Consider the following 25,410-nt stretch of genomic DNA (forward strand, 5'->3'; position numbering starts at 1 on the left):
AACACAACGTGTTTTGAGCCATTTTATTGCTTAAAGTTCAGTAGAAAATATATAGACTAAAAAGTCATACTCAACCTAACCATACTATTTGACCTACTGCGAGTTGGTCAGTTTTCACTGTTACTCCTAAATGATGGGTGCTTGGTAAACCACATAGTTCTGAATTATTTATCTGAAACGCTATAAAGCTTATGTTAGAGATTTTCAAAACGTAAATCAACTTGTTTGATGCCGGTTGAAATAGGTTTACATTTTTTTTTTCAATAGATGCAAAACCTTAAAATTTTCAGGATACTGTTATCTCATGTGATGTCCAATTCGTTTAAAAAAACTTCTACTTTGGATTATTTATTTTGCACTTAAAATGATTTGCTATATTTCGACATATAATACAAGAGATTCGCAACTCGGCGAAATCCCGTAAAAACACGCGGCCACTAGTTAAACCTTAGGTAATAAAGTCTTTAATAAAAGTACTCGAAATAAAGACGAATGTTTAAAGGGAAAATTCGCGATTTTTTACTTTTCATCTTATTATGTTCATAATACCATAAAAAACATATTCACCAAGTTTTATCTGGATATGAACACTAATAAAGAAGAAAATTGGGAATTAATAATTTAATTTATTCGAACTTCCTGACTTATGTGACGTAGTTTAAGTCTTTTTGCATGCCGGGAGTGAATAAATCTCATTGTAAATCTTGTTCGTTAATCATCTAATAACGCGATTTAAAGCGCATCGACGACTTTTGGTGTAGCTATTAACCAACTAATAATTGAGAAAGTAAAGTGATCAGCCGTGCAACTTTCAAAATTAAAATGTACGATTTATATTTAAAGGATTTCTGATATGATTATAGTAATAAAAGTAAATCATACAATAGAATATATTTTTATGAATTTTTTTTCCGACGGATATTTTGAACAAACATATATAACTGATACTGTTTTAAAAATGCATGTTTGTATTCTCACCTGAAGGCTTTTACTTCAGTCTAGCAAACATTTTTCTCTAGTACTGTGTAAATACAATGTGTATTGTACTGTGACACTTAGTGACTACCTGTTGAATGCGTGGTTAAATTCAAGGTAATTAAAAGATTAGCATTCTGTAATTCTATTCTTTTGATCTTCACTCAGTGAATTTTAGCCAACACGGTTCATCGTTACAGGTGTGAACAACATTTCGTATGAATGATAAAAACATTAATTATTTGGGGAGGAATATGGTGGCAAATACCTGAATCGACGTTATATATATCTTTTATATTTTGCGTAAGCTTAATTTTATAATAGATAGGTGAGTATTTTGTTGTAACATCGAAATTCTGTATTACTTTCAATTAAATAATTTTATAAATAACAATGGCCCACGAAAACGAGCGTATAAACCAAACACTGTACTTACTTTTTTCAAATTATCATGGGTATTAACCTGGAATATTTCAATGTTTAGCGAACATTATCGTGGTTACATGATTAATATAGCTTGGTCCGTCCACAGCGATCTACATTTACATAATCGGGAATGCCCTTATTAAAATATTTAAAATCTCACAACGTATACATACTTTAGCTATTTGACCAACGATGTTTAAAAAAAATAACAGAATCAATATAACGTCAACTTTCCTTTTTTGAATGGAGACAGACCGGCGGAATCAATTTTCAATGTGCTTTATATCTTGTACCTTTGAAAGACTTATCATTCATTCATAAACCCACTCTATACCAGAGACATATATGTCAGTCTTAACTGACAAGAATACACCTCAAGCGGACAAGCAGTATATTCTTTAAATTTCTGTGATTTAGTACGAAGAAAGAAAAAAATCCCGAAATTAATTTGATACTTTGATACTCAATATTTTTCCTGGAAAATATTCACATCCTCGTTTGGTCTGAAAATAAGATAAGAATTTGGTATACAGAACATGCAGATGTGTGAATGTCATAAAACCTTATCAGAAACCAATGTGAACCTGTATACGTAAGACCTCATGGGACGTCACCTAACCACATACAGGTAATATACAAGTAGCTCTGTTATACCCGGAAATGTCAAGGTAAATCACTACCGATACAGAATGTACCAATGCAAAGAAAATTCTGATGATTGTGAAGCGTGACCATTCATGATTTTAGAGGAGTCTTAGGTGGAAATTGCCGGTACGATTTAAATTCTGACTAGATTTTTTTCTCTCAATTTAAATCACTGAACTAAAAAAAAAGAAACCAACGTCCAAGATCAGAATTATTCATGTAAATTCATAAATACAACGTTCTTATTTTGAAACTTTCAATATACTTTACCTCCAACCACCGCCCCACTCCCAACCTGGGAACAGTATATCTAACATTACAATGTTTGTGTACCTGCCCAAAAAAAAAAGAAGAAAAAAGAAAGAGATGAACGGTAAGTCACATCAGATTCAAATATTTATATGGTTGATTGTCGTTAACTAGAGATGTATAATTACATGTCTCTGCGTTAACTTATAAGAATGACAGGAAAGTATATACTTGAAATAGATTTATGATGAATAATATGCAACCCCTTTTTGTCAAAGTGTACATGCATGTATTTTAATGACTGTCCGTTATTTCGATTAAGAATGACAATTGTACGTGAAATTCTATAGTTGCCAGTGAGACTTTCTTTTACCAGATATGCGACTTTTCGTATTTATATTTTCTCTCATATTACTCTCATTTGATATTTTATGCATAAGTGCAATATTTGGGAATAGTTTATTCCCCCCAATAGCCAACTAAATAAATTAATCAACCATCTAGCTAATCAGACGTTAATACAAATACTATCAGTCTATCCGGAGTGAAGTTTCTTTATTTCTTCAAATAGATTTTTTGGGGATCATTAGTGTACGTCCAGTGGCATATATATTACATGCATGTCGGAACAGGAAAGTTAGCATAATGTACTTTTAGAACCATGTTCACATCATTATACATTATACTCATCAATTGTGGTGATGACGAATTTCTTTAACTGTTCGAGAACAATCTAAATGAAATATAAATCTGTGATTTTACTATGTCCATAACTTCGATGAACCAAAGCAAGTAAGATATCAACCTGTATTTAAATCAAATTGGTTCTGGATGTTTCTCTGTTATATTCAAAAACATGTATATATTTTTAATTGCGACTATCTATAATTCCGTAACTTTCTATCTAGGCGTATTAACCAATGATCGAGAAGTGCGTACATTTTTGTTAAATCAATATTTGTATGTTTCAAAATGTCCATCATTATTGACAACGAGTAGATACTTACATTTCCACAATTTACCCTTGGAAAAATTTTATCAAATCTTTTTTTGGAATTATTTAGATTTTCATAAATATCATTCTTTACACCAGAAATGTTATTTATAAACAAGCGTATGTGTTTAGTAATGACTAGTATATCACTATCGGACACGCAAGACATGCAAGACAAAGATGTATATTACACCTGATAGTTTCAAAATGGAAAGTTACAAGTTATCGGCCGTGTACACTGATCAATACCCTTAGAAATGAAGGGATGCATGAACTTGCTTTATGTATTTGTGTAATAAGAGTTTTTAAGCCTGACAGGAAATCGCATGAATACCTGGACGTGTCACCTCACAATACCTCTGGGAATAATTCCTTTAGCCACGCTGGTGATCAGATAAGGGAAGGTCTGAATTTATTTAAATAATTAGATATAAGAAAATGTGGTATGAGTGCTAATGAGACAACTCTCCATCCAAGTCACAAATTATCAATTTATAAAAGTAAACCATTATAGGTCAAAGTACGGTCTTCAACACGGAGCCTTGGTTTATAACATAAAAGTTTATTACATAAAAGAATTATGAACAAATTAGATTTTCGAAAACAATTATACACGGGACACTTATTTATGACTTTGAGCTTTGACTTTTTAACTAATTCCCATATAAATTTCTTGTTTCAAAACTTAGTAAAAACAAGGATTTGTATAGTAACAAATACAAATCCTTGGTAAAAAAAACAGTTTAAATACGACAGACCATAGTTATTTAAAAAAAATAATTACATTTTCCGTATCATGTTAGTTAGGAAAGGTTGCACAACCATGTCTATTATAATCATTTTTGTTACCCGGGAAACTGTTTATGCTTTTCTTGTCGGATAAAACAACTGTACGCTTGACAAGATATCGACACGCAATTACGACTACGTTAGGTTACTGCTGGTTTTGGTCCTTTGTGGTTTATAGATATATCGTGGTTTCTAAACCGAGAAGAGGTCAAAATGGCCGCATGCAGAGATTGATACTCTAAATTTAAAATCGATGGTGATCTCTTATATAGCAGAATAAAACTTTAATATTTATGAATTTGTGCTTTTTTTATACAGAATGAACATAATATCAATTTTTCATTTTTTTGCGAAGTTTCCCTTTAAGCATAATATAAACTGTTTCAGTGTTAAATTTATCATAATTAATTAAATAATTTGAGTTCATATATAATTATTTATTTTAATGTAATTTTGATTTTAGATTTGTATTATTGAAAAAGAGACATAATTTGATATTGTATTAAAAAAAAAACTGATATTAAATAATTGATACTAAAACATAAATTGTATCAGAGCTCATTTTATTTGATAGTTTCATAATGGGTTTCTATTGAATATACACCTGTCTCGGAGACATAATTTCACAGTGTGACATGTATATTAGGTTTGGATTATTCGATGACCAGGTAAATCACGAACATGTTATCAAGTTTTAATTGACACCTTGTAAACAAGAAGTTGTTACACCACAGGTGTCCACACTCTGCCCAACAATAGATCTACAATTCACAAAAAGTAAAACTAATTTATGTGTTAAAAAAACTTAATTTATATGTTAATTAATTGTTAATCGTGATAGGCTTTGTTTTTTATTCTTGATATTTATAGATTATTACAAGCTTATGTTTAATTTATTTGAAAATGGAAATAATTCTTTTAAGTGGATTAATTATGTAAAATCTATTTTTGATGAAACTGGTAACAGTGAAATCTGGCATGTACAAGGAAACGTTAATTTGAATTTAAAAAAAAATTAAAGTTAAACAAAGACTCCATGACCAGTTCATACAAAAATGGTTTTCGGATATCGATAACTCATCAAGGGGGAAGTTCTATTCAAAATTTAAGACTGACTTCTGTATGGAACCCTATCTAATTAGACTTAGAAAATTTAGTAGACTCTATATTTGCAAACTTCGCACTTGCAATATCAAATTTCCTATCGAAACGGGGAGATGGAATAGAATTCCAGAAATTGAAAGAAAATGTAAGCTTTGTAAGACTGGTCTTGGAGATGAGTATCATTACATAGCGCTTTGTAACAATGCTGATGTTATTGAAGTAAGAAATGCATATATTCCTAATTACTACAGAATCAACCCAAATATCAACAAACTTTATGGAATGTTGAAATATTGCAACTGAAATGTATTTACTAACCTTTCTATTTTCATTCAAAAGGTTGAAAAACTACTGCTTTCTCTGTAAATCACCACATATGAATATTTATATATGTTACACTTTTTGTTACTATCCATTATCATTTTATTGTGTTCACGTGATCACGTGGTTATTTAAACTTTACAGATTGCACGGACTTTTTGCGATCTGGTCAATAGATGTAGTATACATTTAGTTTTGTAAAAAAAAAATATTTATATTGTTTTATTTTATGTATTCTACTCATTTCGCTTCTATGTTATTTGTAAATTTATGTGTATTTGTCGCTCCTGTTACGCAGGAAATCTGCGTCTGAGTGTATTTTGAATAAACAGTGAAACAGTGAAACATTAAAATTTTATTTATTTTTATATTCATCATTAATTGGGCTTGCATTGAGTTTTTTCTGTAGGATTGTCGGTAAATGTTTGATTTCTAAGTGTTGTTTGACAGTTTCATCATAGGCTTGCATTGAGTTGTTTTTTAAATGATTGTCGGTAAATTTATGGTTTCTTCATTTTCGAAGTGTGTATTGAGAATTAATATTTAAGAAAATTACAATTAATTTCTCATTTGAATAAAGCGTCATTCATGTGCACGCAATATGGAAAATTCCGATTTTATTTTGTGGGATGACAATCTTAATAGTTACGACTTAGATATACTCCTAGTTGAATAAACTGATAACGAACTCTTTGTTGGTAGTGAAAGTGACGAAGACATAAGCGAGAGACCCAACAACAAAAACAATTGACAACACTGCATACAAAGATGGATATGTGTGTCCGCGAAGCAACAAAAAATCTATAAAAAAAAACTCACAACATTGAAGTGGGCGCCGAGGTCATACATTAAAGCAACATGGAAGACACTATTTAAAAGTATTTTATAACCTTATTTCCACGAGACAATCATTTGTAGTGGTTTTTGTCTTTTAATCATTTGTAGTGGTTTTTGTCTTTTTATTCTGGGGTAAAGAGATGGCGGTTTAAAAGTAAGATTGTTTATGTGTATACATATACACACCCTTGGTGTAAATAAAATTATTTCATTGGCTTTTATATAGACTCTACTAGAGTTGCGAATCTCTTGTATTATATGTCTCTGATTTCGTGCTTTCTTTTCTAAGGTAAGAATCATCATAGTCAGAGCCGTGCGTCTTGTTTTAAAATGAATTCTCTTTTTTTATGAAATATTTATTTTGTTATCTAATTTTTAACCGCTTTCAACTGTCTGCCTCTGGTTTCATTTATACATTAACTTTTAAGTAACAGTAACGTTTCATTTAATTTTGTTCTGCTTTGTTCCGTTTTTATTTCGTTTCGCAGTTTACAGGTATACTTCGTGCTTTTTATTCCTAACTAAGAATGATCATAATCATAGCCGTGTTTACAGGTACCCCTCTTTCGCCCATTTTCTATTGTTGATATCTTAATCAAAAATTGAAAAAATCAAACTTTCTAAAAGCGAAATAATAAAAACTGCACGTTAAGTTTAAAGTTTGATCAAATATCTAAACTATCAAATTTTAAAAACGATATTTAGAATTTTAAAATTTTAATTATTTGGTCAAAATTTCAAAATTTCAAAACTTTTAGATAATTTGGAATTTTGATATTTTAAAACTTTGATCAAAATTCCAAAAATCTAAAATTTGAAAACTTTTTAAAACTTTGAATTGATAAGTGTTACACGGACCTCTGTGATAACAGTTTATGTTAACAATAGTCCGACAACTATTAACAATAAGTAACATTCGTTTGATAATATTGTAGTCTTGTATAATGTAAAATAACTGGAATAAGGAGATGTGGTATGAATTTCGTTGAGACAGTCATCAACCATAGACCAAGTGATGTAATTGTTAGTAACTATATAATAGGTCACTGCACACCCTTCGACAATGACCAAAACTAATACTTCATAATGAGCAACCTATGCATCTAACACAATGTAATAAATTCTAACGAGAAACCCAACAGTGATGACAGTTTGATTTATATACAAAAGCTACAAACAAACAAATATGATAAACAGCAACCAACAAAACACACTTCAGACATTAAAAATTAACCAGTATCAGGGTGGTCCAACCTACCATTTATAGCATAACAGAAAAATACTAGATATCATTGAGATGGGAGCCATCTCTGTGGGCTCCGCTGTGAATAATGTGTGGTAAAAAAATTGTATCTTTATCATTGGACATGGAGTTGTCAACTGAAACCAAAGTTTTTAACCTAAGAAAGTGTACATAAATTATGACACACCCTCTGGTATTGGTTTATATACATATCAAGTATAAACTTTGAAATCATAACAGTTCTCAATATATAGAGCGGACACGATCTTGTATATACCATAGGACATGGGGTTGTAAACTAAAACCAAAGTTTGTTTTTGACCTTGACCTTTGACCTAGGAGGTTGAACATACATTATGACACACCCTCTGGTGTTGGTTTATATACATATCAAGTATAAACTTTGAAATCATAACGGTTCTCAAGATATAGAGCGGACACGATCTTTACCATAGGACATGGGGTTGTCAACTAAAACCAAAGTCTTTGACCTTGACCTTTGACTTAGGAAGTTGAACATACATTATGACACACCCTCTGGTGTTGGTTAATATACATGTCAAGTATAAACTTTGAAATCATAACGGTTCTCTAGATATAGAGCGGACACAACTGACTGATCACTATAGGGCGTCCGCCATTCGGCGGGGCCCTAATTAATAAAAACTGATATATGCACCAAAAAAAATTGAGAACCAAAATACCATACATGACTACCAACATTTTTAGGTCAATATAACTAGTAACCATATATATAAATACAAAGAATCCTGAAATAGTGTAAAAACCAAACCACAGCTTTCAAGACAATTTTGTAATGTTAAACCATAGATATAATAGCCATAGATAAAGTACTGGACCCACATCAAAAGCAGATGATATTTGCCGAAATTTTATCACCCTCTTATTATATACATGTCACGCTTGGTGTTAATTAGCCTTCATTGGCAATTGCCGTCGATCGATATCTAATAAATTGTGAATCGGGAGACTTTTAAACACACGAATGTGCTACGTAATGACTTTTAATCATAATAAAAAAACGACTTTTTTTTTTAACTCTGCCAGGTCCAAAGCTCGGATAAACTAGGAGGGAAGTCATGAGAAGTAAATATTGTAAAAGCGCAAATGTCCTATATAAAAAGCGCAAATGTCCATTTAAAAAAGCACAAACGTCCTATGTAAAAGCGCAAACGTCCCGCGCCGGATGGGATATATAGCTGTATTTATAGTACGAATCACACCTCTAACACAATTGTAAGAAGGAAGAGGAAAAAACCATGAATGACACAGGACAAAACTCCTATATTTTCATTTTATCAAAGCCATTATAACGCTTAATCTATATATTGTTTACTTAAAAAATGAAATCGACAATCAGATTATACCACTATCTATTTAATAGGAAAACAAGCACAAAAATGGTAAAGACGTTGCGCACGATGTTGGTACTACTTAGCGTTTCACGACGTTCCTCAAACTAAGGCGATTTAGACGATTTCAAAGAAAGTTTCAGGCGTTCAAGCATATTATTGATGATGTCAATTTACTGTTGTGAATTTGGTAACCGATTTCGGTTTGTCTGAAAAAAATGCATAAATTTACAAATAAAACTCAAAGTGGTCGTATAGATATTTTTTTAAATTAGGAATTGTCAGTCTTTCCAGGCCATAATTGATAATTTTCCTTTCGGCAGCAGTTCGCATTAATGAATCCGATACAATAATGTCCAAATTTACACAGATTTATTTTTAATGTAAATTAGATTTTGAATTCATATTCTCCTATTTTTTGCATATTTATTCCTTTTGTTGCATTTCTTCCCGTTTCCGTTTCCTTTCTATATTTTATCATTTCCCGATGTTTTCTTTGTCGCAAAATATTAAGGAAGTTAAACATTCGGGACTCATGTTTTAAATTTTCTCATTTCCGTATTTTTGTGGCATATCCTTTGTTTGTTATAATTGCCAGCAATGGATTTTCTCTATTTTATTTTATTAACAAAAAAATATACATGTTACTTTTGACGATTTAAAACTTGCAGATAGACAATGTTCCTTATATAAAACAAATACGCTATAAAAAAAAACCCTAAGATCCCGATATTTTTTTTATATCGATCTCATTTGGTCAACATTTGAATTTAAACTTAAACTATTCCTTTCTCATACATTGGTTGTATTGTAATTTATACATGCATTTTTATTTTCATTCGAATTAAACTGGAAACAAATAATTACGATTTAAAATTAAAAACCAGAGCATGACATCAAATACGTTTTGCGAACGTTGGGACAAAACGGCTATACTTTTTGAAACGATCTAAAAACCTTGTTGCCTAACGAAAAAATATTAAACACTATATTGTTTAAGAAGAAAAACAGAAAAACCTTTACCGCCAAGTTTTATTTATTATGATCTAACTATGCTTATTTGACAGACAGCTGGTTAAAACCACAATTTTAAAGAAAATACAGCGTTTAATTCGTTGGGACAAGATGGCTATACTTTTTGAAGTCATTGCAATATAAACTATACGCATGGTTTCCGGCAAAAAAATATCATGAACCAGGAGAAAAGTAAAAAAACTTTCAAAATATAATGAATATTTTTTCTCTCAGCTTTTTCAATTTCACGGTATAAATGCGCAAACCCGAAATATACTTACTTTGCATACCGTTGGACATTTTTCAGATCGTTTACAAAAATAACATTTTCCGGATTACGGTTTCAGTGATATTGATTTTGCTTTAACACGCGAATAATTATAACAATAGCAATATTATTCTTAAGTTTTACGATGATCAGAGAAAAAATTCCGTAGGAGAGAAACGGAACTCTGGTCTTTTGCACACAAAATGAAACGTTGGACATTACGTTTTTGCGTAAAAATGGGATACTTAAGTGTTATAATTCCTGGTATTTTAAATTTCGGTTCCTTTTTTTCTTTAATTTCAAGTCAAATGGAACGAATTCAATCAGAAATCACTATATTTTTATCGAACTGACCCGTCTACGTTTTTATTTAATGCTAATCTATAGCAAAATGGAATTGGTACCAACATCGTGCGCAACGTCATACGGAAAGATATATAGAAGAAACAAATTCAGAGACATGATTGTGCTATTTCCCAATTATTTAATGTATTCAGTGTGTCCACTACATACGATTTCTTCACCAAACGGCGTTTAATAAGTTTATAATGTATTCCTTTTTTTCTCTTTATTTTCTAAAACTTCGTGTTACGACAGAAAGTTTCAACACTTGTAAAAATCTTTTTAATTTTCTAAAAAATAATAATTTCTTCTTTCTGGCATAAAATATGATTACACTATTTAGAATCTCGATAAAAAAGAAATGTCTTTAACTCGCCATAGAAAAATTCGACCAGGTTCGACCTCTTAACCACGTATACCATCAGTAAACGATATGTCTCCTCTTGTCAATCATACAGGTCTTATTTTCCGAGTGCAACCGATGCAAGTGCTATGACAATTTAATTTCACATGCCTGTTAAGTCCATTTTCCATGATTTCTCTATTTTATTATTTCAACAACAGCATAACCTTTTCATTTGTTGACCGATTTTCTCCAAATAAATTACAATCCGAACAACTTTTACAACCAGACGCTTTATATTGCTTCCGCGTCACGGCATATTATTACTTGAGACAGGTAACGCATATTAATTATCGGTTGATAAGACGAGTGCCCGATAAATTAGTCTATTGGGAGGATGTCGGCAAATATCATCTACATCATAGGCCACTACGCGCAGTGCCCTGCTTTTGATATTTCAAAGGAAACTACATGGGGCTCAGTGTGACAAATTCTGAGTACTTTATCTATGGCTATTATATCTATGGTTAAACGATCTTCTTGGGTAATAATAATGTCCTGAACTGTAAATTTCTGTATACTTCAATGTATTAGTCCGAGAAAAAGGCATTATATATATTTTTTGGCTACGTCACTGTTTGTCTTCAGGTCTTCATTTCTATATCTTTTAATTAATTTTGGGTCCATTTCTTTCTACTCTTTTATTTGCTGCATAATGTCCTCTATTCTTTATAGTTCAACACCCTTAATCTGTTTTCTATATTTTTTGGGCCCATTTTTTTTCTAGTCTTTACTTTTTGACCATTACTAGTATTCTCTAATCTGTAAACCCCATTCATACCCTCATTCACGGTAAACCATTCATACCCTCATTCACGGTAACCTATTCATACCCTCATTCACGGTAACCTATTCGTACCCTCATACACGGTAATTGAAACAAGAAAAAATATACAAATATTACTGTACTATAAGTAGGTTTTCAAAAATACAATATCATTTTATTGATGATTATATATCAGGCACAGACCATTCATGTTTTGTGGAAAGGGATGTTTTTTTTAAAGACAAATCGATGGTTTCCATAAAAAAAATGAGGAAAAGAAACACGACATTTGAGTCTAAATAAAAATGCTGTATGCATTGAAAAAATTGTTTGTTGTTTAATAAAGTTCGAAAAAGACTGTTCTGAGAAAGACACATTCCACAGAAACCGTATACAATGTGAGTGTTTGGTAATAAAGACGTATATCTCATATCGATACTAACCTTCTTGACACTTAAACATCTATTTTTACATATTCTTTTAAGACCGATTTTAGTTGGTAATTTCTTTCCTGATAAGAAGATTTCACTTGTTAATCGATATTGATCCTGTTAATATATTCGTATTAATTCCAACCAGCATGTACATGTACATGTAGTTAACATAAATGCTTTTGGATATAGACATTACACAAAGGTGTCAATATTTACACACCCATCAATAACTTGTCATAAATCACGCATGTTGAAGCTGGAGTTAATTAATGACCAGTTTAGGAAGTCAAATCAAGCTGTGTCTTGATTTTCTATCTAGATATCTAGATAAGCAGATACAGTAGCAATAAAACTATGTGAGAAAATTTTTTTGGTGACCTCGACTTGGGGGGCACGTGCCCCCTGTGCCCCCCCCTGGTAAATCCGCCACTGATATTATACAGCATAAACTCTGTAGAGCTTTTATCCGACAGTCCTGTGACTTTCTGTCTGTTTACCTAATTCTAAAGACTATGAGGGTGTTGATGGCGCACAAGCTATATATTTAGAAGTATATGTCGACAGCTAGGAGCTTATCTTATTCTCAATGTTTTGAATCTGAGCTATTAAAGCTATTATAATTCTTATTTTAATTTTAAATACTTTATGAATGCTCCGCAAAGATAAAGCAAAATTTGCATTTAATACGAAATTTGAAAGCATGTTGCATTTGAAGTGACATGACTACCTACGGGATATCATGAATTCTATACAAGCGTTTCTACGTGGTAACTTTTCCCCGGGTTAATGCACGGAATTGTGAATTTTTTTTTACAATTGATTTTTTTTTTTCATTTACCTATGTATCAAGATAGCTTTCTATTAACAGTTTTATGGCATTATGACACCGCTGGGCATCCAATTAAAATTTAAACGGAAAGTTATAATATTTATTTTATTAAGCGTTGTCATCCGTATCAATGAATTGTTAATCCAAATTTGAAGTGAGTATTAATAACGTCTAGGATATTAAGTGTGAGATTTATCTGTTGATGTTAATACACAAAATTTAGCTAAATTTGTATTATCTAAATTAATGAAAAGGCCAGCTAGTGTGTGTTTAAAATGATATAGTTGGAATGGATTTATAGTATGAAAATTGTTTGTGACAGATTTTCCGTTTGACTTGGACTGCGAATTTGAAAATAATATATTTGTCAATTCACATTCTACAAGATGCATATTTTGTAAGTACTTTAACCTTTTATTATAACTATAATATCTGTGAGATGACCTGTTACTTACAACTGTCACGTGTTCAAGGCTCGTGCCGCTGAAATAGGTTACCTTTCAAGTTTGAAAATATGTGAATAGGTCGGGAAAACTATCAGAAATATATACGAATGAAATCAGTTAAGTTCCCATAACTTCTTTGGTAACCTTTCTTGGTGTTCCCGGGTGTGTTTTAATCGAAAAATATTCTCTCTTATGACACTTTGGTATTCCACTCTTACATTGCACACCACATAAAACCCAAACAATCCAAGTGCACTTGTAAATGACGAAAAATTTAATTGCGTCCTACCTATATAGTGTAGATTTGATTTGACAATCTTCGTTTAGAGACCTTTGTGATTTATGCAATTTCATTTATAGATTACTAGCATAAAGAATTACATGTACTTTATATATAAATGTCATATATTCTACATTAAAAGCCTATTCCAAAAACATAACAAGGATTTGTATGTGTATAACTTTAAAAATCCTCGAAAAAAACTTTATAATTGAAAGTTTCTTTATATATTCTACACGTATCCCGAAACTAAGTTTGTTCATACCAATTGTGTTCGCTTAAAACTGAACCCGCGTAACCTTAAAAATTAAGACAATAAACGATCAAAACATTAAAATTATGTTTATTACAGATATTTAATAATATCCACGGTTGAATACACAATGCGCCTATCCCAGAGAACCATATTTATTACGATTATTACCTAAGGACAGATATTATATATCTAAACTTCGATGTTCGAATTTGAAGTTACCTCTTGAGGGGGGGGGGGGGGGGGGGGGGGGGGTCGCGAATGAGTTTCATATATGGTTTATCTGTAAAAATGCTGATGTTTCTGCTCTTAGATCAAAGTTTATACTTAATCATTATGTAATGAATCCATGCAAGAACAAATTTACTGGTTTGCTGTCTATATGTAACGTACACGTTCAAAAGAAGTTATCAATTTTCGTGAAAAAAATTATAAGATACTTAAACTAATTATACCAATTGTCTTTTATAATATACTGTGTATTTGTGTTTCGTCTGTCATGTCTCGCTATGTATTATCTTATGTTTGTAATTAAATTGTCCTCTTGTACACCTGTATGTGTCTGAGGTTATGAATAAAATCTTGAATCTTGATACCCAACCAGCTGTACTCTACTGTTAGAGGAGAGACGACAGCCTAGATGTCGTGTACAAAAATAATAATCACTTGGTACGATTTCAGCTTGCGTTTTGCAATTTTGAATAGTATAGATCGATTTGTATGTGTTTGAAATCAAATATACTCTACTGCATTCCTGGAAAATATAGCAAGTTTTCACATAGAAAACCTTTATTGATGATCGAAAATCACATTGATATAAAAGAAATTAATGTATTTGTTACTATTTTTTGGTAAATTGTATCTTTGAAGATCATATTCCGTAATGACCGGAATTTTATTCGATGTCTATAAAAATACAAGGCAAAACTTTTGGTTAATATTTCGTTAGATCGCCAGTAGAAATTATTGAAATTTATAACAATTAAAGAATATTGTTCATACAACCTAACACACAAACGGCCTCACTATGTCTGCATCCGTTGCTGCATACTTACGACGCTATAAACGACGATTTTCAAGTAAAATGATCAAATGTATATGTCAAATACGTGAGAGAATACGTAACCCTAGGACATAAAAACATCTTTTTTTATGTATTTTGATTAAACTCAAGATAAAATAAAACCCCGAACAAGCATGCTTGTAATAAAAAAGCATATTTAAAATGTGTATTTGTGTATTGGTCGACTTCGTTCTCTAGTTCTCGTTTGTGTTTTTTTTTTTTTTGTACAGATAAATGATTGATTGATTGTTGGTTGCTTAACGTCCAGTGGCAAATATTTCATGCATATTCAGGACGAGAACAAGTTCACAATAAATACAATAAGGTAGGTTTTGTAATAGATTAAGGGATTAAGGTCCGAGAATTTTAGACTGCCACGGGTCACCTAAGGACCCCTCAAAGAGTTGTTGAAAGGGTTATTAACGTGCAAAGAGCGTAGCACTCTCTTTACACGAGGCATCGGATTTAACGTCCCTATTCTGACCGGACGTGGCTGCAAATTTGTACATCCCGCACATCCAAACGGACGCCCCACTTTGGCAAGGGTTTTACTGCCGGTCGGAGGAAGACCAATGGTGACCATACTTCTATTCCCCAGTTACCCTTGGGGGTTACAGATAAATGAAGAATGCGTATAATATATCTGATTTTGTAACAAAAACAGTTTGGTCCAAAATAAAAGCTTAAAACCAATCTGGCGTTTTACGTTTCCGGAAATTGGCATTACTTTTCCAGGGAAAAAAGATGACGTTTCCGGGGAAAAAAAGTTCTCGTTTCCGGAAAGAAATACCTTACTTTTGCGGGAAAATAGTTACGATTCCTGAAAAAAAATTATTATTACTTTTCCGGGAAAATAATTAAGGAATACCTATTGAACGAAAGCAAAGTCATAATAAAATTGTAGCCAACACGTCGTACAAAGTCCACAGTAGTACACCATTTAAAAGTTTTGTGTTTTTTTTCAACAAGGAAGTCCTTCTTCTCCTTTTCATATTTTCGAACAGGTGCTTTAATAGATATAGTTCTCATCTTTACAATGATGTTGATGTTTGCAGTTTTGATAGCACATCGACAAAGACTGAAAGGTTAGGATCGCTAGCGTAAAACTGCTCGAATAAGTGGAAATTAAAATACTCGGAACCATTGGTTGTTGGAAATCTCGAATTGCCATCTATATAAAATTCCAATATGTAATCTGCAAACTTCATGCATCTATCGTCAGATGGAGCGTCTGCTATTTATTCTACAAATCATTCTTCAATATTATTGTTTGGCAAGTAAGCCAAACCAAAGAAATGTGTCAGCCATTTTTTTCCAAAATCCGAATCTTTGTCCTTGTAGTCGTAGTCAACTGGTAATATCTTATATATTGTAGATTTAATATCAGAAACATTTTTGTATAAACGTGTAAAATAAAAAAATTATCTAACATATATTCAAATATTTATGATTTAATTCCAGGTAAATTTCCGGAAAAGTAATAAATACAAATTCTGGAAACGTATACTTTAAGTTTTCGGAAACTTAGTATTGGAACTTCGAAAAATTAGCAGAAACGCAATACGCCCAACCAAGCAAGCGAATTCTAGTAATCTCCATGCCGTATGAAATTAGCCCTTGGGGGAAAAGCAGTTTAATATGGGGATAAGTATGACAAGTATGTGTATTCCAGACAAATAATGACAATTACTTGTATATAACCATTACGTCTGTTTATAACTATAATTCACCTTTTGTATTTATTGACACGTGCGTTGTGAGGTTAATTCAAATAATCAAATAAATAGAAAAAGTTTGACGAATACGTGACAAATAATTGTACACAATGTATTTTTTGGTAAGATTAGAATTTAGGCTCTTTCTGTCAGTAAATGAGTCAGGGTAAACAAAAGACAGATAATACAAAACTGCCTGTATGACATTTATGAGTAATGACATGGGCTCCGGTTGTAAAAACTGTGTGTTAGTGGTCTTAGTTCGTAACATAAGTCCACGTTGGTACATGTAGTCAGGGACTGTTTTACACCGGGAACGATGAAATCGATGACATCAAAAACCTGAGATTTTAAAAACTTGGATCAAATTTATGAATTAGCCCTGCAATTAGCCAATTATTGTACAACTAAATAGTTTTGACTTTTTTTTTTTCACCTATAATGGTTTACTTTTACAAATTGTGACTTGGATGGAGAGTTGTCTTATTGGCTCTCATACCACATCATCATATATCTATCTATACTGTTACTTCGCTTCCATATTGAGAGAACAGCAGTGTGAATATTATGTGTGTGTATGTGTGTGTGACAAATGATTCGATGGCATACTTATCAGCCTTTGGTAGTTGTTAGTGTATAATGCTGGTTATATAATCTTCCAAATTTCTTTCTTTATATTTTATGCATCAAATAAAAAGTAGTACATGTTTGAAAATTTAGATGATGAATTTTAAGGTAAAGTAGTGATTTAGTCCAAATAAAAAGGGTAAAACACTTGTATGACTGAAGCTTTCAAACTAAACTGCAGACCCCAACCCGCAACATAGAATGGTTCACATTTTGAGTTCGAGCTGTTATACTGCTCTATAATTTGATATAATTTGTCTGAAAAGTAGTACACTGCACTGTGAGCATTTTTTTAAGATAGAGCACGTGCTATTTTATTATTTAAAAGAAATGCAATACGAAATAACTCAGATCAGTTCATTTTGTACTCGCTACACAAAAGGAGAAAAGATTGGTGCGCCTCTCTTTTTGTCCAGTTACCGAAGTTCGTTAAATAAAAATTATATTTTCCGACAATGTACATATAGTGTATATTTATGTTATTCCAACACTTATATTTTTCGTATTCTTTTAATTGTGTGGCTCTTAAATGACCATCTTTATATAAAGCCTGGATTTGCATCCTTCATTCTTAAGTACGTTTGAATTTCTACATAGATCACACTAAATAAAAGTTGTGTGTTAAACGTCAATGACAAAGCAACAAATCCACAAAAAAAAACATCTAGAGGACACATATAGATCTTTCGTCTGGCAGCACGTATACACTACAGTTACCGTAAATTATATAAAAGTACAAAATAAATCGAAATATAAAAACAAAATAAACATTAAAAAATTTAAAAACAGAGAAAAGAACTGATAGGTCCGGGGGATCCATGCGTCTAGCTCCCGTTATGTTTCGATTTACTAGTATTCAAAATTCATATTAATTACATTTAAGTTACTTATAAATATTATACTACATGAAAACTACACTGGTGGGTTCCATGTCAAAGAGTGCATTTCTTTCTAGCACAAACGATGCAAACGACTAAGCGCGCACATGTTTTGATCATTTGTTTCAAACATACGTTTGTAAAGTTTACATAAACTTTGACAAACTATGCACTCGCTAAAAATGCGTCTGCAGTTTGTCGTTTGTTAGTACAAACGCTACATTTGTTTCTAACTTCAACCTTTAATATATTAAAATTAATCGGGTCCAGGACCAATCCAGTATATCTTATTATAATCCTTCGCAATTCATCCATTTTCTATGTGCATATATTTAGAGTAATTTAGAGCTGATATAACTCTGTGAATGATACATATTTTTTCTTGTGGAATACATTTTTCATAACTCATACTTGCATGCTTGTAGTATGAGACTTATGTGTGTATTTTAAGAATATAAATTCATATCTGGTATGTGTTTTTATTACCAGTATTACAAAGAGATGTTTCGGTTATGGTCATGTAGACCTAGGCCTATCCTCATCAAGTATCCCTATATTTTACCTTTCTTGTAATATTTTAGAATGGTTCGAATTTGATTTCACTTATGGGCCGGGATACATCTGTTTACCAACAACACGTGCATGCATTATTGAATGTTCAAAACAGGGTCAGAAAACACGGATTAAACGATGCATTTGTTTCTTCTTTTGTAGCGTTTAGCAAACGATAACAAACGCCACACAACGTTTACAAAATTTTGGTTAGAAAGAAATGCACTCATAGTATAATGACAATACCTTACTTTCATTTAAAAAAATGAACTCATCCCGTAAACCCACAATACACAACTTATAGTATATATATGAATAATTATGAAATACAAAATGTATATATAGTGATACAATTTGGCTAAGTAAATAGAATACAAATACACACCACTTTACATAACTGACACAATCTAAAGGAATACTCTCAGAACTCTATAAGTAAAGAAGCGAAAAGTTTCTGTTGACTACTAATTTAAAACAAACTTCCGAACTGTACATGTTTTTTTTTAAATGGTTTTCGATGCAGCGCTCACATATTTTTTATTATCTTTTGATATAGTGTTTAGAAAGAAGCCACTATATATAATATTGTAAGAATCTTAAACTACATGTACATACTAAGCTATAATAGATTCAGATTCATTATTTTATTGAATATATAACATAGCATATATTAAGAATGACGGTCAAACATCAACAGCTTAAATACTAATACGTATACATAAATTCATTAATTCTTTATTAACCTTTAGCCTTACGGCACCTTTGAGTGTAATATTGTAAAATAGTCATGTACTTTCATACGTTATGGATCATTGATTTTGTTACCTGTTGACCCGGTTGATTACTAGCACGTGCCATTGAACTCAATCATTATAACTAAAACGGAAAATTTCAAATGTATGCCATAACTACTATATATGCATATGTAGGAAAATAATTAGTAGGATACATTTTCTTAATCAAAATCTTTATATGGTGGTAATTTATATATAGTTTTAACACTGTCTCGACACAGACTGAATACAGTATCAGGAGCTTCATGTACTATGGCGACCTTGGTGGTGTTTAGACGCACCACTGTGTAAAGTAAATCATTGTTTAATAATACCAAGGAATTGTATATTTAAATATACTATTCTTTGATAATATATTGTACTACAAAGATATGGTAATAGAAGCTTTTCAAAGTTTAATAGAGTAACTCGCATGGAAATAAAAATAAAATCAGCAACAACGGTAATAGTAAACTAGCACATATCAACAGAAAACGAATTAAAGCATCTGACATAAAAATAATACGCAAGTGTTAATTTGCCTCTGCTTCGTTTCAGTGGATTGTCTCATTGGCAATTATACCACTTCTCCTTGTTTTTTTTAGGTTACGTTTAAGATTTGCCGTTACTGATTTTCAAATACGAAAAACATTTTCACACCGGGTTCACAACATTTTAAGGTTAAATGTATAGCAAACATTTATGTGAGTATACAAATAACATACGTCCTTGCATTTAAGTATATAAATAAATAAACTAAACTAACATTTATTAAAAAAATAAGCAACATATGTAGACGAATAATTTATTACTTTAGTTCCTCAACAAAACAACAACAGAAATAAAGAATCAACAGAGAATTTAATCTTTAATTATTTTTTTTTTATTTATTCGAGAGATACATTTTAAATTCTAATACATATATATATTAATCTAAAATGCATTATCAAGCAGAAGGGGCGTAACTCGTAGTATCATACCAACATACTAAACGGATCTTAACATGGTCTGACAATTTTGAACGTTAATTTTGAGATCTGGTCTGATTTCGACTGAATCAGTCGTAACGGATCTTAACAGCTCGCTAGAAGATTCAGTCTTGTTTATCTTGACATGCCTTAACGGACTGATTTACCTGATGCGACTATCGATCGGAACGGCGTCTGAAAAGTTCTTAAAAGTCTTGACGTTTTTCTCTAGCGGTAAATCCAGTCGATTAAGATATGATCAGACCAAAATGACCGTTTCAGACTGAAATCGTGCTACTAGTGGTACTTAGGGTTTGACAAATTGAGTGATATTGAAACACAAAGGGCACTCCATACATTAACTAAAATATGTGAAAAAACAACGCCTTGAAATTGCGCATATTGACCAAATTCAGACAGGGGATATACTAGCGAGAAAACATATTGAACATGTTGAAGCTAAATGGTAAAAAACACATAGTATAAAGTTGTATCTTAAACTTACCAAATGTCCGTATAAAGAAATTCTCTCCTTCAGTGATGCTTTTTTTATAACAAATATTTCACTCCATAAAGCATACTTTTCTCTACTAAAAGTTTAAATGACTACTAATGAAACACTCAACACATTGTATAATAGTCATGGATTCACTTCAATAGTTTCAAAAGAAATTCAGTTTATAGTATGCGGTATGTGATAGGCGGGACTAACGAAACGGATTTGCGTAGAGGCATTCATAAATAACTTCAAGTATTTTCGTTACCTGTGCATAACTGATCAAAGGGCAAAATAGATCTATGTCTTTCAAAATATCACAAATGATTTTCTCATTAAAAGAACCGTGGTCAAATCTTGTTTTAAAAAGATTATTATATTCATTGATGATTTGTTATTGAGTAATATGGTGCACAAACAAGCGCTGGATTGAATAAATAGACATCGATATCGAACATCTGTCCCAGGTTAGGGGGAGGGTTTGGTGCCAACAAACTAGTTTAACCTCGCCACATTCTATATATGCCTGTCCTAAGTCAGGAGCCTGTAATTTAGTGATTGTCGTTTTTTGCTGTTTTTCATATTTGTTTTTCGTTTATTGTTTTGCATAGTTTGTTCTTATGTTGTGCTGTTACACCACTGTCCCAGTTTAGGGTAGGGGCCAACAAACTAGTTTAACCCCACCACATTCTGTGTGTGCTTGTCCCAAGTCAGAAGCATGTAATTCAGTGGTTGTCGTCTGTTGCTGTGTTACATATTTGTTTTTTCGTTCATTATTTGGTACATAACATCGGTCGTTAGTTTTCTCGTTTGAATTGTTGTACATTTGTCATTTCTGGGCCTTTTATAGCTGACTATGCGGTATGGGCTTTGCATATTGTTGAAGGCCGTACGGTGACCTATAATTGTTAATTTCTGTGTCATTTGGTCTCTTGTGGAGAGTTGTCTCATTGGCAATCATACCACATTTTCTTATTTTTATATATATTGGTCAATGCTTGTACAATGTTATAATACAAGTAACATTTTAAAGGTCAGTTGAAATCTAATATTCAAAAATGCGCATGCCTTTTTTATACATAAAAGAATAAACCAAAAACAAATATTATATACAGCAACAAACGACAACCACTGCATAACATGCTCCTGACTTGGGCCATACAGAATGTGGGGACAGTGGTGTAATAGCACAAGATAAGAACAACCTTTAAAAGATCGGGCGAAAAGGGCTTTACCTATCACATCAATACAAAGCACAAAAAAAATCTAGCAAAAACACAAAAAAAACACAATGTAAAGAAAGCAAGTTCAAAGCCAAATCCAAACATTATAGGTAAATAAGGATCACCAGTGTTTACGTTTAACCTAGTAATGTAGACAAAAAAGTATATATAAAAGTCTTGTGAATAAAATACATCCATGAACATGCTTTTTTCATACATTTAAAGTACTCAATCTGTCATATGTTTCCTAATCTGTGTTATATATCTAATGTTAAGCACAAATTTTGCGTTCGTTTAACGTCTGTCATTACGCATGTAAAATGTTCTTTTTGTCTTAGTTGCCCATGGGTTATAGTAAGGGTCCATTTAATAGATATTTGGAACAACGTAAATTGGGATTTTGCTTGTGCACACTTGAACTCACGTGTGAAGTACAATATAAACGACCTAGTTACTTGAACAAAAAACTTAGGTAATCCTGTGTTCCCTTCTATTTTGAATTTTTCCAAAATGGCCGACCAATAATCGAATACATTTATATTTCACCTACTCAAATCACACTCTTTTCACACCTTTTTTTTTACAATAGTTTTTCCTTTCATATTTTTAAAGTAATGCATAAAAGAAAAATCTAAGATAGTACAGGTTTCGCTTATATGTTCGTTATCAAACGAAAATAATATTCAAATTGCGTACCACGACTGTAAAATTCCTTAAAAGGACAGTTTAAAAAAAAAAGAAAAAAAAGGCATTTGAAAATATCTCAAATCATATTCTACATGTTAATAGGATTGTGAAACAGATAATTTAATATTTCGTGATTAAATTATATTTTTTAAATATTTCATCATCTTCAAGGTTGTGTCTTAACTGACCATATCCTGAAAGTTGCATCTCTAGTAAAATTGTTGACAGCTCTATTTTTTTACATGCATAAACATAGTTATCTATTTGATATATTATGAAATTTTTTTGAATTATATTTATCTTTATTTTCCCGCTGTTGCAAAACGGGCAGCCTTCAAGTAGGAACATGTTAATTTTGTTTCTGTCAGTAGGCGTCTAGGGGCAAGCTCCGAGTATACTGCGAGCTACCTGCAATAATATTTTTGGAAGATATGTTCGGATATGCAAGTTCTATGGTCCTAACATTACAGACTTTCGTTTAAAATTAACAAAATCGTCATGTATGTAATTTAAATTTTGAAAGAAATAGTTAAAAAGATATGGTAAAAAAGGAAATCGGCGAGTTATCAGGCTTAACATTACCATCCAGTAATTTGTATTTAATTTCCAGTCCAAACATAAGAACGCCAGAAGTTCCATTGACTATTAAAGGGATTATATACTGCAATAGAACATATCGACGTCAAATCCTTAGTATGTCCTAAACTATTTGACCTAATAATGCATAAGATTGTTGGTAAGTTTTATCAGTTCAATAACTAAATATACACTACCTCGATTCTGAATTAGTTTCTTATTAAATACTAACGTGTTTCCGTTTTCTTATATTCATTTACTTTATAAATACATTAGTATAAGACCGGCATTATAGTTACTCATGATTTCTTTGTAGTCGTAAAATCCGTGTATCTGGCTCGTTTGTTTGTTCATTTAACAACAAAACACAAAATTCAATTCAATAATGTTAAAGTGTCATTTTAACACGTCTCTTCATACTTTATAAAATACAGATTTGAAAGTGAATACTTTAAAACTTATTATAAATTATAGCAGATATTGTAAACAAAGTCGAAGTCTTCCTCTTTACAATTACACCGAAGAAAATCATCAGATTTCATTTTTGTCATATTTGTTTGGTTTTTTTTTTTCATTTATTGCTAGCCATTGTTGAAAATAGTGAAATTATTAAATCAGTGTTTTATATGCTACTCTCAGAAATACATAATACGATTTGACACTTTTTTCTAGAGGTAATCGATGTATTAACAGGGGGCGATTAACACAAAAACAGTCCACAGGACTTTCATGTTCAATGTGCTAGTCAGCGGTCCAATGTACATCAATAATCTCTAGAAAATATGAGTTTAATCTATATAATTTCTTAACATATTGACTTGTTGAAATTCATAAATATTCTATTAATGCAAACAAATTGAAAATGAAAATTAGTTTACTTTAAAACTCCATTGTAATGAGATATGGTCCGAATTTGAAGTGTATTTAACCTTCGTTGTAGGATTTGTTGAGAAATTGTATGAAATGCTTAAATCAAATAAAAAGCTATTGTAAACAGGACAATCCATATTGCTATGCTCAACAAAGGCATGTAAAATTAATATAAAAATATATCCATGGGCAATGAAAAACGATGAAATTATGAAAGGCATGCATAGCAATGAATCTATAACGAAAATATTACCTAGTTAACTGACTGTTCATTGGTAGCGGCATTACAATTGAGATAATAATAATATAGCATGTCACGTGTTGTAATACCAATATTTGGCACAAAAGGTGTTAGTATGTCTGAATTATCATCCCATTCTCAATTCGTGGCCGATAGAAGGGGTTTATTTCATAATTATGTCAAAGTTTTTAAATACAAATGCTTAGGAATAATATTAGTCTATAATATTAAAGGCAGGGCACTTCGTATATTTATCATAATATATTTATAAAAAGTCTTGAATTTCGCATATTGACCTAGTTGAGACAGGGAATATACTAGCGAGAAAACATATTCAAGCTAAATGTTAAAAAAAATTGTATTATTTTGTATTTTAAACTTACCCAATTTCCCTTTAAAGAACTTTTATCCTTCAGTGATGGTTTTTTACAACAAATATTTCACTTCATAAAACATACTTCCCTCTACTTAAAGTTTAAATGACTACTAATGATACACTTCAAACTTTATATAAGGGTCATTGATGCATTTCAATAGCTTTAAATAAAAAAGCTTCTAGCAGCCGGTATATTAAAGGAGGGACTTACGAAACATAGATGTATTCATAAATTACTTTAAGTATGTTTGTTACCTGTGCTTAAATAATTATTTGTTTTTTTAGGATGTACTCAGGTCAGGTTTAGGAATTTTTGTCAAAAGTTAGGATTCCTTGGTTTTTTTTCCTACGATACAGGGTAAAATATTTTGCCC

The 25,410-nt window shown here is 31.4% G+C and overlaps 1 long non-coding RNA gene across 6 annotated transcripts in view; it reads right to left on the reverse strand.

The window, feature by feature from the left end:
• The window catches only part of LOC127718372 (uncharacterized), an 80,877-nt gene extending 55,758 nt beyond the window's left edge, over positions 1-25,119 (reverse strand). For 5 of the 6 annotated variants that reach the window (XR_007989798.1, XR_007989799.1, XR_007989797.1 and 2 more), the window contains exon 1: positions 21,073-21,207. This is a non-coding gene — a long non-coding RNA (uncharacterized LOC127718372). Of the gene's footprint in view, positions 1-21,072; positions 21,208-25,043 lie in introns of those variants that run through there. The other variant, XR_007989795.1, reaches the window with a different exon arrangement.
• Positions 25,120-25,410: the final 291 nt, after the last annotated feature.

Source organism: Mytilus californianus, unplaced genomic scaffold, assembly GCF_021869535.1.
Source record: "Mytilus californianus isolate M0D057914Y unplaced genomic scaffold, xbMytCali1.0.p SCAF_10, whole genome shotgun sequence".
Taxonomy (NCBI): domain Eukaryota; kingdom Metazoa; phylum Mollusca; class Bivalvia; order Mytilida; family Mytilidae; genus Mytilus; species Mytilus californianus.